Consider the following 21304-nt stretch of genomic DNA (forward strand, 5'->3'; position numbering starts at 1 on the left):
AGATGAGGAATAAGAGAGGAGACAAATCCCAGTAAAAAGTGTTCTAGAAAGAGTGCAGGCTGCTACTGGTGTGTCACTTCGAACAATACGGAGAATAAAGAAAGAGGGAGAAAAAGTAGTTGTCGGCAGTTCCGAAGATTTCACTATTTCCGGAAAAAGGAGGAATAAAGAGAAAAAGATTTTACATTTAGATGATTTTGATGAACAAGTTGTGCGGAGACTGATACATAATTTCCACGTGACAAACAAACAGCGTCCATAATAAAGGCACTTTATCCCATAGTAAGAGAAAATTAGTCTTTTAATGGGATTATTTCTTCATTACAGCACCTGCTTCAAACTTTAGGCTTTAGGTACGTTTTTTTTTTAATGTCAATGTATTATTTATATGCCTCAATTTTTGTGTAATTAACGTGCTTAATATCTATCAGGCGGTACAAAACAATAGATAACAGGAAGATGCTTGTGGAACATTTAGAAATACGCAGTACACGTGTTGAATGTTTAAAGAAAATAAAAAAGTACCGTGAAGAGGGTTGACCTGTCATATATGTTGATGAAACCTATATTCACAGTTCGCATACTACGCGCAAAGAGTGGACAGATGGCTCAAGTACGGGAGTAAAGGCGCTACTTTCAAAAGGACAACGTCTGTTTATAGTACACGCAGGTGACAAAAATATCTGATAAGGACAAGTAGTTCTGTAGGCTGTAACGTATTAATGTGTCTAAACGTCAAAGGAAACATTCGCATTCTTCTCGTCTACAATACTGTAGATCAGGAGATAGTGAGCATTCCTTTGAAATTTCAACATGTTCTTCAAAACAGCGACAGAAATAACGTCGGTGTTATTAACGCGTTTATGTCATTTTTCTGATCACAGGAGGCAAATAAGGTTTTGTGCCAAATGCAGTTTTAATTTTCAAATCCAGCACTAAAACAGGAGATTATCATGTAGAAATGAATGCTTAAAATTTTTCAAGGTAGTTGTTTTATCTGTTACTATATGATCGTGGTACACATGTAAAGTAGTGTCATAATTAGACTGAACGACTAGATTTGTTATCAGGTGGCCGGAAAACAAACTAATACCGAATTTGTCGCAAAACTCCATGGTTGTGCTTGACAATGCTAGTTGTCACAATGTTCTGCATCAAAAACCACCAACAATGGATAGCAGGAAAGCTGACATGGCATATTGGCTAAATTCCCGAAACATTCAATTTGACCAGGGAAGCACAAAGATCGAACTGCTTGCCTTAATAGAAAGCAACAAACCCACAAAGATATACACTGTGGATAAACTTCTGGCACATTATGGTCATTCTGTTCTCCATTTACCTCATTACCATCCTGAACTAAACCCTATAGAAATGGTATGGGCTACGGTAAAGAACTGGGTGGCTACAAAGAATGTTACATTCAAGCTGGAGAAGCTAGCTGGAAGCTGGAAGTTAGCTGAAGAAAAATTTTCCTACATTACTGTACACGAATGGGAGGCAGTTTGCTGACATGTGGAAGATGTGGCAGAAACATATGCAAATCAGGAAAAATTGACAGACGAAATAAGAAGAAGAAGAAATGATTATTGAGATACGTGCCAGCGATACTGATGACACTAGCGATGATTATGATGATTTCCAACCTTTCCAGTCTGAGGACAGTGAATAAATAAAAGGTCAGTAGACGAAAACAGACGTTGTGCATTCTCTTTGTTTTACAGTCTGGACATGGTAGTCAGGGACGTCGTCCGCAGCATGTATTATCATATTAACTGTGAAGCATGTGAATTGTGACATGTCCTTCGTGATTTAGCATTGTTTTCACTGATTGTTTAAGCACTATCCAGACGAATGCAGTAGTGACCACTAATTAAAACTCTTTCTATTTGCAGGTTCAACAGAAACGCAATACTTCCTACATGCACCACATATCAGTCCATAGCCTATATCGCAAACATTACATAACTAATGTTTAACTAATATGTATTTCGTAGCAAGATTCATAATGTTAATAACATAATAATAGAAATAATAAAATAGTGTCCATAAAATTGGGTGTAGTAGTTAAAAAAAAGCTTATTATCCGGTGTGCCATTCCTCCGCAATACGCCAGATGGTCGAGCGTAGGCTTCGCTGTAGGGCGGCACTTCCCCTCCAGCGCTGAGTACTTCCCCTCCAGAACTCGCTCACTGCCCAGCCCCTACTCCCACCACTACTGCTCTCGCCACGCTTGCCCAGTCGTCTGCGCATCTACCGGCCAATTTATCCCGAGTGCACTCTTCTTCTGGGCATTCTTCCAAGGTGGTTGTTGTGGTCTTCAGTCCTGAGACTGGTTTGATGCAGCTCTCCGTGCTACTCTATCCGGTGCAAGCTTCTTCATCTCCCAGTACCTACTGCAACCTACATCCTGCTGAATCTGCTTAGTGCATTCATCTCTTGGTCTCCCTCTACGATTTTTAGCCTCCAAGGTATTGTGTCCATTTTAAGCACAACATTTCGACGACCGACCCAGCCATCTGTTTCAGGTGCTGTAAGTTTTGCTGTCACTATGTTTACATGCGACACATCTTCTGAAAGACAAAAATCGAATTTCTAAAACCGTTTTTCCGTGTTACACGTTAAGGTCTGAACATATTTGTTAACTCATTTAAGTATGGCGTCTGAGATACAGTCAAAACAATCGTTATTTCACTTCACTTAAATATTACAGGTAGACAGTTTCAATATTACAGGTAGACAATTTTATGCTCAGTCTAATATTTCTGCTTGTCCTTCACTGCACAATAAGTCCATATTAACAGAATATTCTGAAAACAAGACATAACTTGACCACTCTTTCCAAACCGATTTCGTTCACATAGAAGCGAAATCGATTGCGGAATTGGAAAGCCGACAGCTAGAAGCGGATTTCCAGAATCGATTTTGAAGTGTTTGCATGACTGCCTAAAAGCAGTATTGGGAAATCGGTTTACGAAATCCGGTTTTGTTAGCCCCATGTAAATGGGTGAAATGTTATGGGTACTCATTGACTGGATTCCAACCAGACTGTGATTTATTGTTTTGGGTGTCGGGAACTGAACTCTGCTATAAATAGTGACGTTAGACCAATAACAGTTAACAGTCGAGCTGGAGTCCAGACAGCGAGTACACATAACAGCAATACTCACAGAACCTGAAGAAGACGGATGGGTCAGTTGTCGAAATATTGTGTATGAAATCGAAACTACGATTCAGCAGAACGCACAGAAGCCCACTTCTAGCAATAATACCACTTAATCTGTTAACAATTTCAACGTATGAATAACATACACCTGTTTTCATAACATACTTCTGTCAAAGTCATAAACAGCCCAACATAATGTTACACTTTAGATCAGCAACATGGCTGCAGCTTTCCTCCTCTGGCAATCTATAACCATTCAGTTGAACACAAATCGTTATAAGTGCATTTTTGGTGTAACTTTAGACCAATGTTGTACTATATGCTTATAACTGGGAGGAAAGAATTACAAATACAAAGTGAATGTGCTTATCTTTTCTGAGTGCCTCGTAGATAGTTTATTGATCATCTTGATCTCATTATCTATAGGTACAGGTTAATTTTGTTATCACACTGACTAAAATAATTATCACCAATTTAGTTCTTGATATTTATTTTCTTCCAAAATACGTCTTAGAAAATGACATAGTGCAAATACGCATCAAAAGACATTTTTACAAAGCTCATCTTAACAAAAGAGTGACTAACCAAATGAACGACATACTGAATATGATCTGAAATTTTGAGCACATCGAAATAGTGCGACTGACTAAAACTGCAGTCTGGCATGCTTATCGCCAATTTACAACCTAGCTGTTTGCAACTGAATGTCCTAGAAAAATGGCTCTGAGCACTATGGGACTCAACTGCTGAGGTCATTAGTCCCCTAGAACTTAGAACTAGTTAAACCTAACTAACGTAAGGACATCACAAACATCCATGCCCGAGGCAGGATTCGAACCTGCGACCGTAGCGTCTTGCGGTTCCAGACTGCAGCGCCTTTAACCGCACGGCCACTTCGGCCGGCGAATGTCCTAGAAAAGAAACACCTTTTTAATTACAATAATTTTATAATGAAACCAAATTTCAACAAATGAGTAAATTTTTGGGAATTATTGTTTTAGTTTTACAAAGGATAGTGTTAGTAATTTAAATTAATTTCAAATTTATGTCTGAAGTTTCTGAAATTATAAAGTTTCTTTCAAAAATAGTTATGTTTGAAACATATTTCTCTTGATAAAAACACGTTATTATTCTGTCATTAGATAATAAATTATTTCCATTAAGGTGTGTGACAGTTAATATAATAATCAAATGAAAGTGTATTGTTCCAGAGACTTTTTCATGTCTCAAAAATATGTGATGTATCCCGTGTGCAGATTCAAGGGATGAGTGGCAATTTGAACCAAGGTCAGCTTTTGAAATTTGGTCTCCTGCTCACTAGACAAATGCGCTAACCACTATGCTATCCTGGTGCAATGGCTTTGCGCAACTTGATGGACTAACCTAGCACACTCCCCTCCACAATCCAAATTCCCATTCACCCCTCAGCCCACTTGGTATTGCCCCTAAAATCGAACAGCATTGCAGAGGCTCACCACCTGTGTTGGAATATCATCAAATGAAATGGGGGTGCCTATGTGAAACCAATGTGTAGGGGCTTTAACCGTTTAATTAACTTGTGCCTGTGTAGAAATCTTATGTATTCTCTATTTTCTTTAAGTAATCATTGTGGATTGTTTCTGTAAAAAACATGTTTTCGATTAAACTAATTGCATTATCACAAATAGATAAGAGTCACCTAAATCCTGAAAATAAATTTCAATCCAGTCATCCAAAATAAAATTATTATAATTTTACAAAATGTATGCCGCTCATTGTGAATTCAACAGATTGTATAGTAGCAGACAATAGTGTATAACAGACACAGATCTTTCTTTTTTATTTCTAAGTACCTCCTCATTCCAAAATAAATGAAGATATGAGAAATCTTTATCGTTAGATATTGTAAATCTTACAACCGATAATAGATGAAATCGTTACTTTCATGTAATCACCTTTGTCATGTCAAACACATATAAATTTCTATTGTATAGGAATTTTATAGCCCATCGAACTATTTCCGACTTATTGCAGCTTTCTGCTCTCAGTTACCTTGTCAAATACAGTTTGGCAGCCAGCTACAGTCATAACTCCATGTGTGAAATGGACTGAGACAAGAAGATCCATTGGCATCTATATTACTCAACTTAGCCCTTCAAAAAGTAAGCTGTGACACTGGACAAATCAGAGAGATGGAGATGGTGAGAGCAGACACAATTCTGGCATTTGCGGACAATGTTGTGACTCTTGATGACATCCTGGAACAGGTATGCTTTGATACTCCCCAATTTCTCCTCAATGTGAAGAAAACTTGACTGATGGGGAATGATGATAAAACAAAATACCTTATTTTATCACAATGTAAAGCTCTTTGCCCTTCCATTACTTTTGATGGGCAAACCCTTGAATGAGTTCCAGAATTCAAGTTCCTGGGATCCATACTAAGTAATGAAAGCGAAGTGATGAAAGAAGTGCATAAACGAATAATAAATGCTGATTGCATGTTACGTAGCGTGAACAGTTTATTCAAGTCACGACTAACACCACAGAAGAAAAAGAGCTAGCTGTTCATGACACTAGTATGGCTGGTACTTTTATATGGTTGTGAAACTTGACTGACATAACCAACAACTGAAGAAACAATCTCTGCCTTCGAGAGGAAGGTACTTCAAAGATCTATAGACTGTTCTAAAACAATATGGAAGGTAAATGGAACTGGGGGACGAAAGAAAAACAGTAAATGGGAATGGGGAACAAAAGAAAACCTGTTCTAGGGGTTTGTAAAGCCACACATTGATTGAATATTAGATGGGAAGAGTTTACAGTGGTTTTCCAGGAGGCAATGGAAGGATCGAGTATTAACAGTCCTTAACCAAGTGAATCCAACAGTGGTGGAAGATGAAGCTAGAGACTGACAACAGTGGACTACCATTTGCAGTAGATATCTCCTCATTGTGACTTTTGTAATGTGTACTTTTATAATTTTTTGTAGTGTGATGTATTCTTTAGTTTATACTGTGTTCATTTTTTTTATTTTTCTGCTGTAGGTTTTAAGGACCTGTCAAAGCAATAAAGGGTTATTATAATGACCATAAAGTATGCCAGAGATTGAATCATGTACTTTGTTAAAGGGTTTTTCCACCTTCAGATAGATTTCACTCAATAGAAGTGCTTTAGTTAATACAGTAGTAGGCATTTCCCCTCGACTACAGGTACTTAACATCGTCGCCTCTTTTTATACATTGTCCAATAAAATGATCTTTACCTTCAGCGCAAGACATTGTGCTTTGGTTGTCATGAAAACCAATTACAGGATTTTGATGCTTATTATTTAACAGTTCTTCTGTCAGCTGTCTCAGACAGATTGCCTCTTTGGTTGCAGAATTTAAAGCTGAATATTCATCTTCAGTAGTTGATGCAACAGCATCCTTCAGTTTCTTACTCTCTCAACAGAAAAGCAGTCCCACATTGTGACAACCCAGTAGTTAAAACAACTACAAAATTCGAGTCAACAAAACCAGTTATATGCAGATCTTTAAAAACCTCTTGGTTAGAAACAATGCCATATTTCATAATACCCTTGCTATAACAAAGGTCTCATTTTGCTTCTCTCCTATGCATGCCAGTAAACTTACAATTATGTTAGTTTAAAATATTTGCTGTATGATATATTTCAGTTCTTGTATTATTGCTGATATACACCAAGAATGCTAGAAGTTACTGGTATGGCCGTTGAACCTTATTACTCTGCACAACCCGGAGCTTTGTGGAGCACACATAGGTGCAGGTGTTCCAGGTTAAATAACTGAGAGTGCAAATACCGTGAATCTACACTTTTTTACTAGGCAGCGGTGTATCAGAGAAGGTGCATATTCCACTGGAGCTCAGAACAGACTAGCTTGAAGATTGACCTGTGGCAGACCATAGCTCAGGCCTCAAAGTTTCCTCACACTGCATCTCGCGATTTCTGCTAGGTCGCCACAGAGTCCCCCCCATGGGAGAGTGGAGCAAACAGAGGGGGTGAACGATGCTGCTATTGATATTATCTTCCCACAGTAACACGTGACCAGCCATGCTGCAGCTGGCTGCTTATGCAGGGGCATGGCTGGACCATTTCTCGCAGTGTTGAGTAGATGGAGTGTGGATGGTTGGTAGCAGTAAAAAAAGATGGTATTGCGTGAGTTGAGGGTGTATGTAGTGTGGTCATCTGAAATGGAAGTGAAGGTCAGTGTTGGCGAGTAATGGGTGCTGAAATAAGGAAGGCGATGGTGCTGTAGCAGAGTGTGTGCACTGCTCCAGTGGCTGACGCTTGAGCTGAGTGCTTTTAGTAATCAGGACTGTGAGAACTCTGTCTGCAAAAGAATGTGGAAGTGATTGAGTCCGGATCGACATCTGACGAGAGTCTAAATTGTTGGAAGCAGTGACGGCCAGTTATTATCTGCTGATGTGTTACAGCCCACTGTAAATATTGCACTGAAGTTATGCCACTTCTCTCTGAATGCGAGTGGGAAATCACACTAAAATTACAAGATTTCTCTTCCGATGAGAGCTGGAAACAGGACTAGAAGTACACCATTTCTCTTCGAACATGCTGGTATGCAAAAAAGGGACGAAAAAATGTTTTGTAGCTCTCTCTCTCTGCTATAACTAGAAACCAGTGTCGAGTGGTGACATGATGGTTAGCCTCTCTACAATCAACTCATAGAAGCGGTGCAGCTATCTGTTTTCGACTGCACGTACTCTGATGTGATGTCATCCCTCCAGGCACTATGAGTTCTATGTTGCTCACAGTACCGTTTCAGTATTTTCCTTTGAAACTGCATGCAATATAATATACAAGCGAGAGGATGAGGTATTTTACAGAAGCAGTTGTCATAATAGCTCAGGTTCGATTCCCACCACTACCAACATTTTTTTTAAATTTCCCACAATGTTAAAGTATTAATTGTAAAATTTAATTATACTTAAATAGTTCATGTATGTATGTAAAATTCATATGTTTAATTTAGTTAGGATTACTAGCCCTGTAAGTCAAAAGGCTGTAGATGGTGGTAAAAAATTAAGTAATTGAGGAAATATAATATGAAAGTGTTTTCCGCAAATGATCTGCTAAACAGACCCTTCACCATTAGATATCTGAGGGAGAATGTGAGGTTTAAAGAGCTAGGTGGATCTATGCCAAATGCAAATCTAATAACAAGAGGGCATGGTATGAGGCTCACCGATTTGACACCAACTATGTGAGTAGAAGCCCCTTTGAGGTTCCTAGAATATATCGCCTGAGAGAGCCACAGGAAAACCGCTCTTTAATGATTTACACGTGGGGGTATATGGGATTTTTGAGCAGGAGCTCATGTAACCTCGTGGTTACATGCAACAACTGGCACTTTGTTAGCTTGGTTTTGATCCTTGCTGTTACCAACATTTTTAATTTATTCGTCGCAATGTTCAATGGTCGATTATAAAACTTAAATCTATTTAAACAGTGCGATTTATATGTGTAAAATTAATATGTTAAAATTTAATTACAATTACTAACCTTTGTAAGTCAAAGGCTATAGGCCATCACATTGAAGCTCATTGATAAAATTCTGCACAAGCTGCCACTGGTCAGGAGAATGCTCCTGGTTGTGTGCTGTCACAGATGCATTACTCACGTTGTTGTCTTTTCGAGATGCAAAGGTCGCCAATTAGTTTGACTGAGATCTCCTCAGATCGGAAGTGGTGGAAGTCCACTCATACCATAATTTCTTTGTCATCCAGGTTAATGTATGGAATGTCATCTACATGGTTAATGCTACTTACAGGCATATCAGTGATATCAAGCAGGTTCCATGCCACTTTAAGTCTGTTGACTGTAACAGAAGTCAGTTAGTCATGCAGTAATATGTCAAAGGTGTTGTCACCCTGCCTAATCAGATTATGTGGGCCTGAGTAGGGTAAATGCTGGTAAGACAATACAATCTCGCAACATGACTTGTTCACAGTCCTACAGAGCCTTATGGACGATGATTTTCTGAGATCCATGCGTCCATAGGGGTGGTATCTTAAGTGCAATGAGTTGCTTAACTTTGCAGACGAATTACAACAGTTCTTTGTCTCCAGGATGTTGGAATGGCTCTGTGAAATCCGCTGGAGAAGTGAATGGATCTCCATAAAGTAGTTCGACCAGGGAAATGCGGATGACTTCATTATAAGTCGAACATACACGTGAAAGAAGACACACTAGGACACCTGTCAATTCCCCTCCATGACAGATGAGAACTATTTTTATGTTTGCGGTGGCAGCGCTTTACCAGTCCATTTTTTTGTGGATAGCTGGTTTTCGGCAGTGCTGAACACCACATAAGTGCAGGGTGTGGTAAAATCTGCTCACTCGAATTGTCTGCCCTGATCTCTCGTTATTGTGAAAGGGCAGCCGAAAGTAGGGAGACAAAGGGGTATGGACCCACTCTGGTTTCTTGCCAGATCTATTCAAGATGGCACATCCAAGATTACGACGATAGATGTGGCAATGCCGCAGTGACGTCATGGCGGGAAGTTCAAAGTTTGTCGAGAACTATTTTATGTTTGCGGTGGCAGCGCTTTACCAGTCCATTTTTTTGTGGATGCTGGTTTTCGGCAGTGCTGAACACCACATAAGTGCAGGGTGTGGTAAAATCTGCTAACTCGAATTGTCTGCCCTGATCTCTCGTTATTGTGGAAGGGCAGCCGAAAGTAGGGGGACAAATGGGTATGGACCCACTCTGGTTTGTTGCCAGATTTATTCAAGATGGCACATCCAAGATTACGACAATAGATGTGGCAACGTCGCAGTGACGTCATGGCGGGAAGTTCAAAGTTTGGCGAGAAATATGTCAATTGGGCTACCTACACTAATCTAACCCCATCCCTTCCTTCACCTCCATTCCCCTTATCGCGTAACTTTTTGAAAAGTGAATGCAATAAATTATTCTGTTTAATTTGGAATGAAATGTTTTGTTAAAAAATCTCTTTTATGTTCGTTAAAAGCCACGGCCAATTTTTGTCAGGGCGCCATCGCCAGAAATATCATACATATTCCAACGTGCGGACATCCGTCTTACTCACGATGGATAAAAAAATCTTTCTTTAATGTTACTCAATAAGCAAGTTAAACACAATACTCAGTTACTTATTTATTTTTCTCAGTGAGGCTTGGTGCTCCAGTGGTTCAATCGCAGTGTAAACAATTGAAATATTTGTTTTTAATAAAACTATACCTCTGGCCTAAAATGAAATGGAAAATATTATAAGAAGCCGTTTTCTAGTTATTGAGATTAAATCCTTTCAATACTTTCAGAATTAAATGACTATTAAGAAAGTTTTTATCATTTTAACACCAATGGCGTCGCTTCAATAATGCACTTACACAAAATGGGCAGGGCAACATTTAATTGTTACGTAATTAAATAAGGGGCAGGGAAGGTACTTTCTTGCTACTAACAAAAACACATGCTACATTGGATACTGACGTATATATTTAACAAAAATTATAATTACACTACATATAGTTAAATGAATTACAGGCTGTGATCTATATGCGACCTTCAGCTAGGACGTCAGAACCAAGAAGACAAAAGAGAAGTAGAGCACAAAGAAACAAAAGTTCTTTTCTTATATACTAAGAGACAAAGATCATGCTTATTACAATCCTAGGAGCGCATATAGCGCTTAAATTGTCGCTGAATATCGATTACTAGATTTTATATTCCTTTTTTCAAGAAGCAATGCTACAAAAAGCCCTCTGGAATGCCATTTGCATAGTTACATTCAGTCTTGTAAATGGCATTCTATGGCACCATAATTCTGTGTATAATGTCTACGTTCAAACAGGTGATGATAGAAGTATTTGATTTAATCAGGGCATCAATAGATTTTAAGTTTCTCTGCGCCCAAACAGGTGACGACAGAGATTTCAGTAGTTGTGGTAATACAGGTACTTTCTTACAGTTGCAGTTCTTATACGTAATTGATTTTTCTTTGAAGTTGAGTGCAGTCTTTTTACTATCTCTCCTCGGAATGGTGAGTTTTATGCTCCCCCATTCGGGTAAAAGCACTGGGAAACCGAGGGAAAACCAGGACAGAGCTATAAGACTGTACTCTGATCAAACATTTAAAGACATGAAACTGTCTGGCAGATTAAAACTGTGTGCCGGACGGAGACTCGAACTCGGGACCTTTGCCTTTAGCGGGCAAGTGCTGTACCTTCTGTAAAGTTTGGAAGGTAGGAGACGAGGTACTGGCAGAAGTAAAGCTGTGAGGACGGGGCGTCAGTCGTGCTTGGGTAGCTCAGTTGGTAGAGCACTTGCCCGCGAAAGGCAAAGGTCCCGAGTTCGAGTCTCGGTCCGGCACACAGTTTTAATCTACCAGAAAGTTTCATATCAGCGCACACTCCGATGCAGAGTGAAAATCTCATTCTATTTAAAGACATGGTATTTACATGGTCATTTTCTGTTCTTTAATGGTTTTGCAAAAATCAGAATGTTCATTAATAGGTTTGCAAAATCAGAATATTCATTGTTAATCTCCTTCCGAGGTGAGCTGGTGAGGTGGTGTGGGCGTTGGCACCGGATTGCGACCCCGACAGCGCGAACTGCAGGTCGTGACGTCACCGAGTCGAACGATCAGCTGACGCGCGACAGCGACGTTGTCTTCTACCCTCCTTGCAGGTGTTCACCGCCACCACTTCACAGCAAAATTTCATTAAATTCAAGAACAAAAGCAGTATCAGCTCATTACAAATCAATAGATGTTTATTCCTGTAGATGGGGAAAACACATGATTATTCATCCTGTCTTATTGTGTCATCCAGCATCAGTTTATGTCGGTTTACGTATGAATTAATCGTTTATTTATTAATACATACGAAGTCCACTGTATCACACTGTTTAAGTACAGTTCGTCACACTTTTTGTTGAAGTTTACATTTCAGTTTCGTATTGCTATATGACACTATTCAAATGCACAGTTTGTCACAAGTTAACCTTAGCTTCACACATTGTTGTGCCCCATAGTAGGCTGTTTATACAGTCTCATTACTTCGGTCACACACCACACTGTTTCCAATGTCACAAACAGGTCTTTCCGGACACGGTTGCTCGGATCAGCTGTTCTGTTCGCTTGTGCGGGCGGATTCCCGTTGTTGACTTCCTCCAGTTCCTTCACTCAAATCAGATGGATCTGAGCACTATGGGACTTAACATCTGAGGGCATCAATACCCTAGAACTTAGAACTACTTAAACATAACCAACCTAAGGACATCACACACATCCATGCCCGAGGCAGGATTCGAAGCAGCAGCGCGGTTCCGAACTGAAGCGCCTAGAACCGCTTGGCTACAATGGCCGGCGGTTCCTTAATTGATTTGCAGACGTCCGTTTAAATCAGCTGTGTCTCGACTGCTTTAAATAACGTCCTTGTCCGAAACACACTTTTTAGTTCGCCACGGTCTGTGAACTATTCACTTCATTAAAACTTTAGTAAAACCAAAGTCTCTGGCGTTGTACCGTTCATATTGTTTCATGAACACTGTTCATCATTATAGTTCCCATGAATGACGTTGTGTTTGGTCACACTGAATACAGTTTATTGACACAACGTTCATTTGGGTCTATGCATACACAGTCACTGTTCTTTACAGTCTTTTGTGGTACATTAAACTCTTCACGAAAAATTTAGCATTTTGTCTACATCACGAAATACTCACACAACGCATTCGTATGCACATTATAACTTATTACAATGTACATTAGGTTGATAGCATAAGCACCTTCCTGTTACTTTTGCTTGGCCAATTAGACCATTTCTTGGACTTTTCGACACTGGTCTGGTTTTTACAATAACTGAGTTTGTTACATATTAGGATATATATTTACATGTACACTGAATACAGAACTTCTGAATATGTCCCTGCTTCCGTGATTTTTTTTTTTATCACTGTACTTGACAGTTCAGTTCACTCAAAACGTGATTGTAACTTAGTGACATTTTATCTTTATAAATTCGATAGATAAAACTACCTAGATTCTACCTATTGCTCTCTTTAGTGGATTCATAGCTTGTACAGTTAAGTGTATTACGCTCATGGCCAATTAATACATTCTATAGTCTCTTTAAAAAGGATATATATACCATTGCATTTGTCATCAAATATTTCCAAGAAATTCTATTATGACATTAAGTGCATAAAACTTTTGATATATACTAGCAAAAAAACTTTCATTTTGATCATCAAGTGAAAATTCATTAATGTAATGAAACATTCTTAAACTTAAACTCACATCTATTAGATATATACAAATAATTCATAAATTTTTAATTTGTGGTTCAGTTATTCCCCATTCTAGCATCTTACGTGTTTCTCGTTTTACTGCCTCCTTTTTCGATCATGGAACGGAGTAAGTAGCATCACAAAATGTTTTGGGTAGTATCACATCTGTATTGTACGTATAACCTCTGATGACCCCTGGTCTCTCTCAGAGAATACCTCTATATGTTCCGTTATTAGTTGAGATAACTGTAATTGTTGCTCTGGTGTCAGATATGTGGATTCCATTACATTATCATTTACTGACTGACAGGGCTCTGTGGTACTAACATTCTCTCTACTGTGATGGTTATAATTTCGCCCCCAAAAACACTGCTGCATATGCAGTATTTTTGGCAGGTTACACTTTACTTTGACGTTCTGACAATATTTGCCATGTACAGCTTTAGTGAGCAACAATTCCAGTTGCTCTCTTGCTTCTCCATTCTCTAAACTGCAAATAGCTTGAGAGAGGTCCACATAGGCATTCCTTTTTCTCAAAAACTCCCAACCCAGAAAACAGACATCTCTCAATCCCTTTACAACTAGGGACGTGCAATTAAATGCTCCATTTCCCATAAATTCGTCCATATGTACCTCGCTCTTAACTACCTATACCAATGTCACCTGACACTTTGCAATTTTGAACTGGCAGCACTGACACTTTATGTAAATGGCACAACTTGTTATAGAAATCATAACTCATCACATTAACAGTGGCTCCTGTATCAATTACGATATTGACAGGTATACTAAGAACTTTAGCTTGAATCATAGCCTGTATCAACTCATTATCTACTTGGTTACGTCTCTTATTCTCTCTTAAAAGTTCCTCCTACATTCCAACACCATCGTTATATCTTAACATATTGACTATATCCTGTTTCTCCTTACCTTTTTTTGTGAGTTCTCCCCCTGTCCCACTGCCAGCAATGGAGAGCTAATTGCGGCCGTCTTAGTTTGTCGAATCAGTTGATGTAGGTCGATTGTCATTTGTCACATCAAGTATTCTCACACTTTGATTCTGGTTATGCCAAGCTGGGATGTTTGAAGTACCTGCTTGACCGTGTTCGTTCCTATTATTATTGTTTGAGTATATTTTGGGGTTATTCTGATTATCCTGTCTTGGATACCATGGCATTGCAAACCTATTCTTTCCCTGTGGTCCTGCGTCTCGCATTGGCTGTTGATTGCCACCTCTTGGGCCAAACCTTTCCTCATATCTTCGTTTTCGTCTGTATTGAGGTGAACTGTTTCCCCAAGCCTGTCTAATGTTATTAGCTTCGTCATCATTCGGATGGTTGTTAAATGACTGATTTCGATTCATAGGATTACCAATGTGGGTTGGGTTGGGCTGTTTGGGGGAAGAGACCAAACAGCGAGGTCATCGGTCTCATTGGATTAGGGAAGGATGGGGAAGGAAGTCGGCCGTGCCCTTTCAAAGGAACCATCCCGGCATTTGCCTGGAGCGATTTAGGGAAATCACGGACAACCTAAATCAGGATGGCCGAACGCGGGATTGAACCGTCGTCTAACCGAATGCGAGTCCAGTGTGCTAACCACTGCGCCACCTCGCTCGGTGATTACCATTGTGGTTTCGCCCATTAGAACAATTGTCATCGTTATTCCAACTATTTTGCCTATTATTATTCTTTTCTTTATACTCATAACCATTTCCATTGCTACTTTGAAACTTTAAGTCTTCCTGGGTCAAGTCTATTGAATCCAAGACAGACAAGAAGTTATCCAAATCATTGTCTGGTACACGGATTAGTTTTTCTCTAATACTGGGTGGAAGTCTGGATTTTAATAGTCTGATCACATCGCGATTTGAGATCGGTTCGTCCCAGTATCGTGTTTTGTTAATATATTTCTCGAAATACTTTCTTAAGCTTCCTTGTTTAGGACTATATGCCTCTGGACTGTATACTTCTTTTCTAAGTCTTTCTTGGATACAAGGTGACCAGTATTTGTTTATAAATGCTTTCTCAAACTGTTCACAGGTGTAGCTAGTTTCAGCTGCATCTTTTGCCCATGGAGCAGTATCTCCTTCTATGTGCGAAACATAAACTGTATCTTTTGTTTATCGGTCCATGCTCTGGGCAGTATATTTCGAAAACTCTTTATGACTACTGCAGGGTGAATGTTTTTCTTCTCGGTGGAAAAGGTTTGAAACTGGCGGTGTTTGATTAAACTCTCCACCATCATTATTGAAGATACGGTAGGCACAGCCCCCGCACCATTCAGTAATTCACTGTTAGGACTACACGTCCTTGCCTGTACCTCACAAAGTGTGATAGGTGGCAGCCAACGGCGGATTATCATGTGAAACATGAGAAGCAGGTATATAACTGTCCTCCTTTCTCGTGTTGTTTACCCTTTCCTGTTGTGTCTGATTAGTTGGACCAGTTGAGTGAACTGCGCGAATAGCGCGTGTCACTTCTGTCTGTATTTTCTCATCTATTTGTTTCTCTTTGTCATCTATCCACTTTTTTTACTTTTTCTACGACCTTTTTAGTGTGTTCTGCTAAGCAAATCTGTATTTTTTCTTCATTTCCTATGTTTTTGTTTTCTACCCTTTCCGTTAAATTTTAGATATCATCCTTCATACTATTTTGCTCTATCTGCAGATTTTGTATATCTGTGGTTAAACTAGCTTCCAAATTTGGCAATTCTCGGTACGCTTGTTTTAAGCTGGCTATGTCTGCTTTCAGCACTTAAAAACTTTAAGTTGTTCATATATTCTGTTTTCCCTCTCTTTTTCAGTTTCTTCTCTCTCTCTTTCTCTCCTCCTGCTGTCTCTCCCTTTCTAACCATATTCTTCCCCCCTCTTTATCTCTCTCCTCCTGTTGTCTCCACATCTCTAACTGTATTCTTTCCCTCTCTTTATCTCTCTCCTCCTGCTGTTTCTGGAAATGATTTAATTTCATTAAAATAGCAGATACGGCGTGGTAACTCAGCGCGGCGCACTTAACTTGTTGCTTAGTTGCAGGCGCGGCAGTTTCACTTGCAACCGTTTGCAACACACTGCCATAAGCGCTACGCTCTCTCTCTGCGTGCCGATTTGCAGTTTCTGTTTCATGATTAGTAATATTGTCTTTCTATGTGAGGTAGTCCCATGGGAATTTCCTCTAATTCATTATGACTATCCTCTCGTGAATCTGCTTCTATATCGATCTCTCTCTCTCTTAATTTTGCTACGTAATCTTATGGATTCTGAATGAGACATTATTTTAGCAGAACTATCTACACACGGTAATCACCAAAAAAATAGTAATAATACAATCTACAATTTCTAATTCTACGCAAAATCTACAACATGTATAAATTTCCTTGCCTACTGGAATTACTATTTGCCAAACACTACCACACGGTACAAACCATGAATACTGGCACACAACACGACACACGAAAGCAAGAGATATTTTCAGAAGCCCTCACCTCCACTTTTATTGTCGGTTCCAATCTTATTCAAATCAAGAGGGGGTTCAAGCTCTTCAGTTTCTCTTAACATCGAAAGTACTAACCCTTGTACACATGAAACAAATTACATATACAAGCATTAATTTTCTTATCTTAAAAATATATTCTTTACAGATATATAAATTTTCTGGAACATCGAGCCCCACGTTGCGCGCCAGTTATCGCGTAACTTTCTGAAAAGTGAATGAAATGAATTATTGTGTTAAATTTGGAATAAATGTTTTGTTAAAAAATCTTTTACGTTCGTTAAAAGCCAAGCACAGTTGCCAGAAATATCATACGTATTATAACATGAGGACATCCGTCTTACATTGGATAAAAAAAATCTTTCTTTGATGTTAAGTGATAAGCAAATTAAACACAATACTCAATTAACTATTTATTTTTCTCTGTGAGGCTTGGTGCTCCAGTATAGCCGCCTATGTGCAATTGCAGCATATACAATTGCAATAACTGTTTTTAATAAAACTGTACCTCTGACCTAAAATGAAATGAAAAATATTATAAGACCCCATTTTCTATTTATTGAGATTAAATCCTTTTAATACTTTCAGAATTAAATGACTATTAAGAAAGTTTTTATCAATTTAACACCAATGGCGTCGCTTCAACAATGCACTTACACAAAATGGGCAGGGCAACATTTAATCGTTACGTAATTAAATAAGGGACAGGGAAGGTACTTTCTTGCTACTAACAAAAACACATGCTACATTGGATACTGACATACATATTTAACAAAAATTATAAATGCACTACATATAGTTAAATTAATTACGGACCGAGATCTATATGCGACCTTCAGCTAGGATGTCAGAACCAAGTAGATGAAAGAGTAGCAGAGCACAAAGAAACAAAAGTTCTTTTCTTATATTCTAAGAGACAATGATCATGCTTATTACAATCTTAGGAGCACATATAGCGCTTTCAATGTCACTGAATATCGATTACTAGATCTTATATTCCTTTTTTCAAAAAGCAATGCTATACCCTCTTCCCTCCCCCCACCCCTCCCCAAGAAAATGGAGGGAAGTTCAAATTTTCGCGGGACAAGGTCGTTGCGCTACCTCCACTAACCTAAGAAAGTGGTGGGAAAAGTTTGGCTGGAAAATAGTCAGTTGGAGTGCCTCCACTAACCTAAGCCATCTTACCAACACCATCCTTGGAATTGGCGGGAAAAGGACTCAGCCTGTGCTGGGTTGCTGGATAGGATGGACGTAAGGCTTCATTTTGCATGCATTGTTTATTTAAACAATTTGAGTTGTCATAGGCAGTAGCTCCATCCAGTGTGGTCACCATGAGGTTCGAAGTCCAGTTGACCTAGTACACAGTACTGCCACCAGAGGGCACTGTCGTCTCATGGCGGTCTGGGGAAAATGGCGGGAAAAGGACTTAGTCTGTGTCCAGCTGCTGGAGAGAGGATGGAGTGTACTTTATCTATTTGCAGTGGGAAGCTGGAACAATTTATTTAGGGTCAGATTTGATGTAGTTTATTTATTACACTGGTACAAAACGCCCACCCTGACTTGGTTGGGGTCGCAATAAATAGCCTACAGACCTGCAAACCACTGGTAAATTACCGAAATAATGCAGTACATTGATGTATAGACATGAAAACAACTCATAAATTGTCAAAATAATGCATGTATAACGCTCTGCAAACACTCTCACTAATTATAAACTGTCAAAATTATGCATTGCACAGCATAAATGCCTGCATACTGCTCGTAAATCACCGAAATAATGCAGTACATTGATGTACCGACACGCAAACAACTAGTAAATTGTCAAAATAATGCATGTATATCGCTCTGCAAATACACTCACCAATTATAAACTGTCAAAATAATGCATTGCACAGCATACATACCTGCATACTGCTCGTAAATCATTGAAATAATGCAGTACATTGATGTACAGACACGCAAACAACTAGTAAATTGTCAAAATAATGCATGTATAACGCTCTGCAAACACACTCACTAATTATATATTGTCAAAATAATGCATTGCACAGCCCACAGACACGTTCACAAAGTAATACAACAAACACGTGCACTATGCACAAAATTCGCAAACTATTCATGTATAAGGCTCTGCAAACATGCTTAAACAGCCGAAATAATTCAGTGCACAAACACTCACTGTATGTAAAAACGCTTTCGCACTGTCGTTAAGAAATTCGACTGCAATGTGTCAGTGAACTGTTCCCTACAGAGTTCCAAGGCAGAATGATGACTGGATGCATTCTTCCTAGCGATCCCAATCACACATGTGAGACACCTCTGGTTGCACACGTGTTTACCTAGCCACAGTGGCTGATGCATAGCTTTCATAGTTATGGCTCACCCTCGCAGACGCAGCTAAAAGGTTGTCAGTGTTATACTGACATCACATGTCAGTAAATAAGAGTTAAGTCTCCCTCTCGGAAATCGTAAACTGCCACAGAAATAGTTAACGGTCGCTCTTGTTATTGTAGAAGCTTTCGTGATGTCTCAGCTTTTCCACGTGGACAAAAATATCCCAGAATACCACAGGATGCATTCTTCCTAGCGATCCTAACGGGACAGGCTGTCCCACATACGAGATGCCTCTAGTCATGCACGTGTTTACCTACCCAGCTTGGTTGACGCACCGCCGCAAGATGTTCGCGTAGCGTGGCTGGGAATTTTCCGTGTCCTACAGCTATTGGTCTGGAGATGTCTAATGCCACAATGGCAGGTGAGGGACAGCATGCCAGAGATGGATGTTCTGCTTCAACTTGTCTCTCAGAACTTTCCATAGATAACTTGCCCCCATCTTGTTCGAACCAGTCTGTAGAGACTCCTGTGTCCCAGCACAAAAGGATGTCTTGTGAATGAATGGAACTTTCTGATTGACTCTTACTGAATTTACCTGCCAAACTGCTCCTGCTGCTGGTGTGGGAGCACTGTCAGCCATTCTTTTTCTGCAGATGAGGCTTTCAGCATCAAAACTATTTTGTACAGATCGCCACATTGCACTGACAGTTAAACCCTGCAAATCTGGTCTACAGATCGTCAAATACTTGCTCAATTACACTGCTCTGCCACTGACAATGGAAGCTTGAATATTACAGCTATGTATCACCATGTTCCATATCGATGTAGAAAACACACAATTCGTATCCTGCGTCATACAAAATCTCCACTTCTGCATCCTGAATATAGCTATCGACCACCAGACCCTCGTACATACACCGTGAAGACAGACAGCATAAGCACATGCACTGTATATACGCCTTGCAGCACTAGATATTGCCCGCGAGGTCAGGCGGTCATCCACCACAGCCGACCATCAAAAGTCATCCGCCCCCGCATGCACACTGGCCTGATGCATGACCAGAGGACTCCCAGCAGACCGAGGTCACTCTCCGAACTGTTGTAGAAAGGCTGGGTCGATTCCCTTCGATGCAAAGGTTATACTGTTCCTGGCGCTGACCTGCTTCCTTGCCTGCTTTCTACATTCATCTTCAGACTCCGGGATTACAAGATGTATTTTCACACGGTTTGCCAGAATATCACACTATTTATGCGACACTTTTCGATACCAAACACATAGCAATATCACTTGCATAGCAGTATCGCTCACGCAACATAATTCTGAAGATATAGATTGGAAATTATTTCTCTAGAAACCCGAAACTTTAACAAGGTGGAGCGTGCTGCAAATCACTGAGTAACTAGTGACTTATCCCGTCTGCGAAGATCTCACGTGAAAACTCGAAAACAATAGCAGAAACTGATATTTCCACCCGCGACTACCAATGCCAGTGACACAACAGATTTCAGACCATCCCTATAATTTACAAAGTCACTTAAGGTACTTCTCATGTCTAGAGAACCAGCAAATGTGTCTTCCACCAGTCATTCACTTGCTAGATGTCCACACCAAGTGGGAAAGTACTCACATCACATACGAACGTCAGCTGATTTTATCAATAGACTGGGGGTTCTTCGTCTTAGCAGTGTAGACCTTCTAGTAAGTTTTGATGTGGTCTCACTTTTTACAAAAGTCCCTCTTGCGGATTCTTTGACACCGATTGATAACATGTTTCCTGTTGATATCACTGCTTTGTTTAGGCACTCTCTTTCCTCAACTTATTTTATGTTTAATCAAGAATATTTTGAACTGTTTGACGGTGTCGCCATGGGTAGCCCCCTATCTGCCTTGGTGGCCAACATTTTTTATGGAGGATTTTGAGGAGAGAGCTGCCCTGAAACCAACAGTTTTTTGGGGGTATGTGGATGATACTTTCGTAGTGTGGCCTCATGGAGAAGACAAATTAATGGAGTTTCTACATCACCTCAACTCCATTCATAGCAACATC

This window comes from Schistocerca americana, chromosome 1 (assembly GCF_021461395.2).
Source record: "Schistocerca americana isolate TAMUIC-IGC-003095 chromosome 1, iqSchAmer2.1, whole genome shotgun sequence".
Taxonomy (NCBI): domain Eukaryota; kingdom Metazoa; phylum Arthropoda; class Insecta; order Orthoptera; family Acrididae; genus Schistocerca; species Schistocerca americana.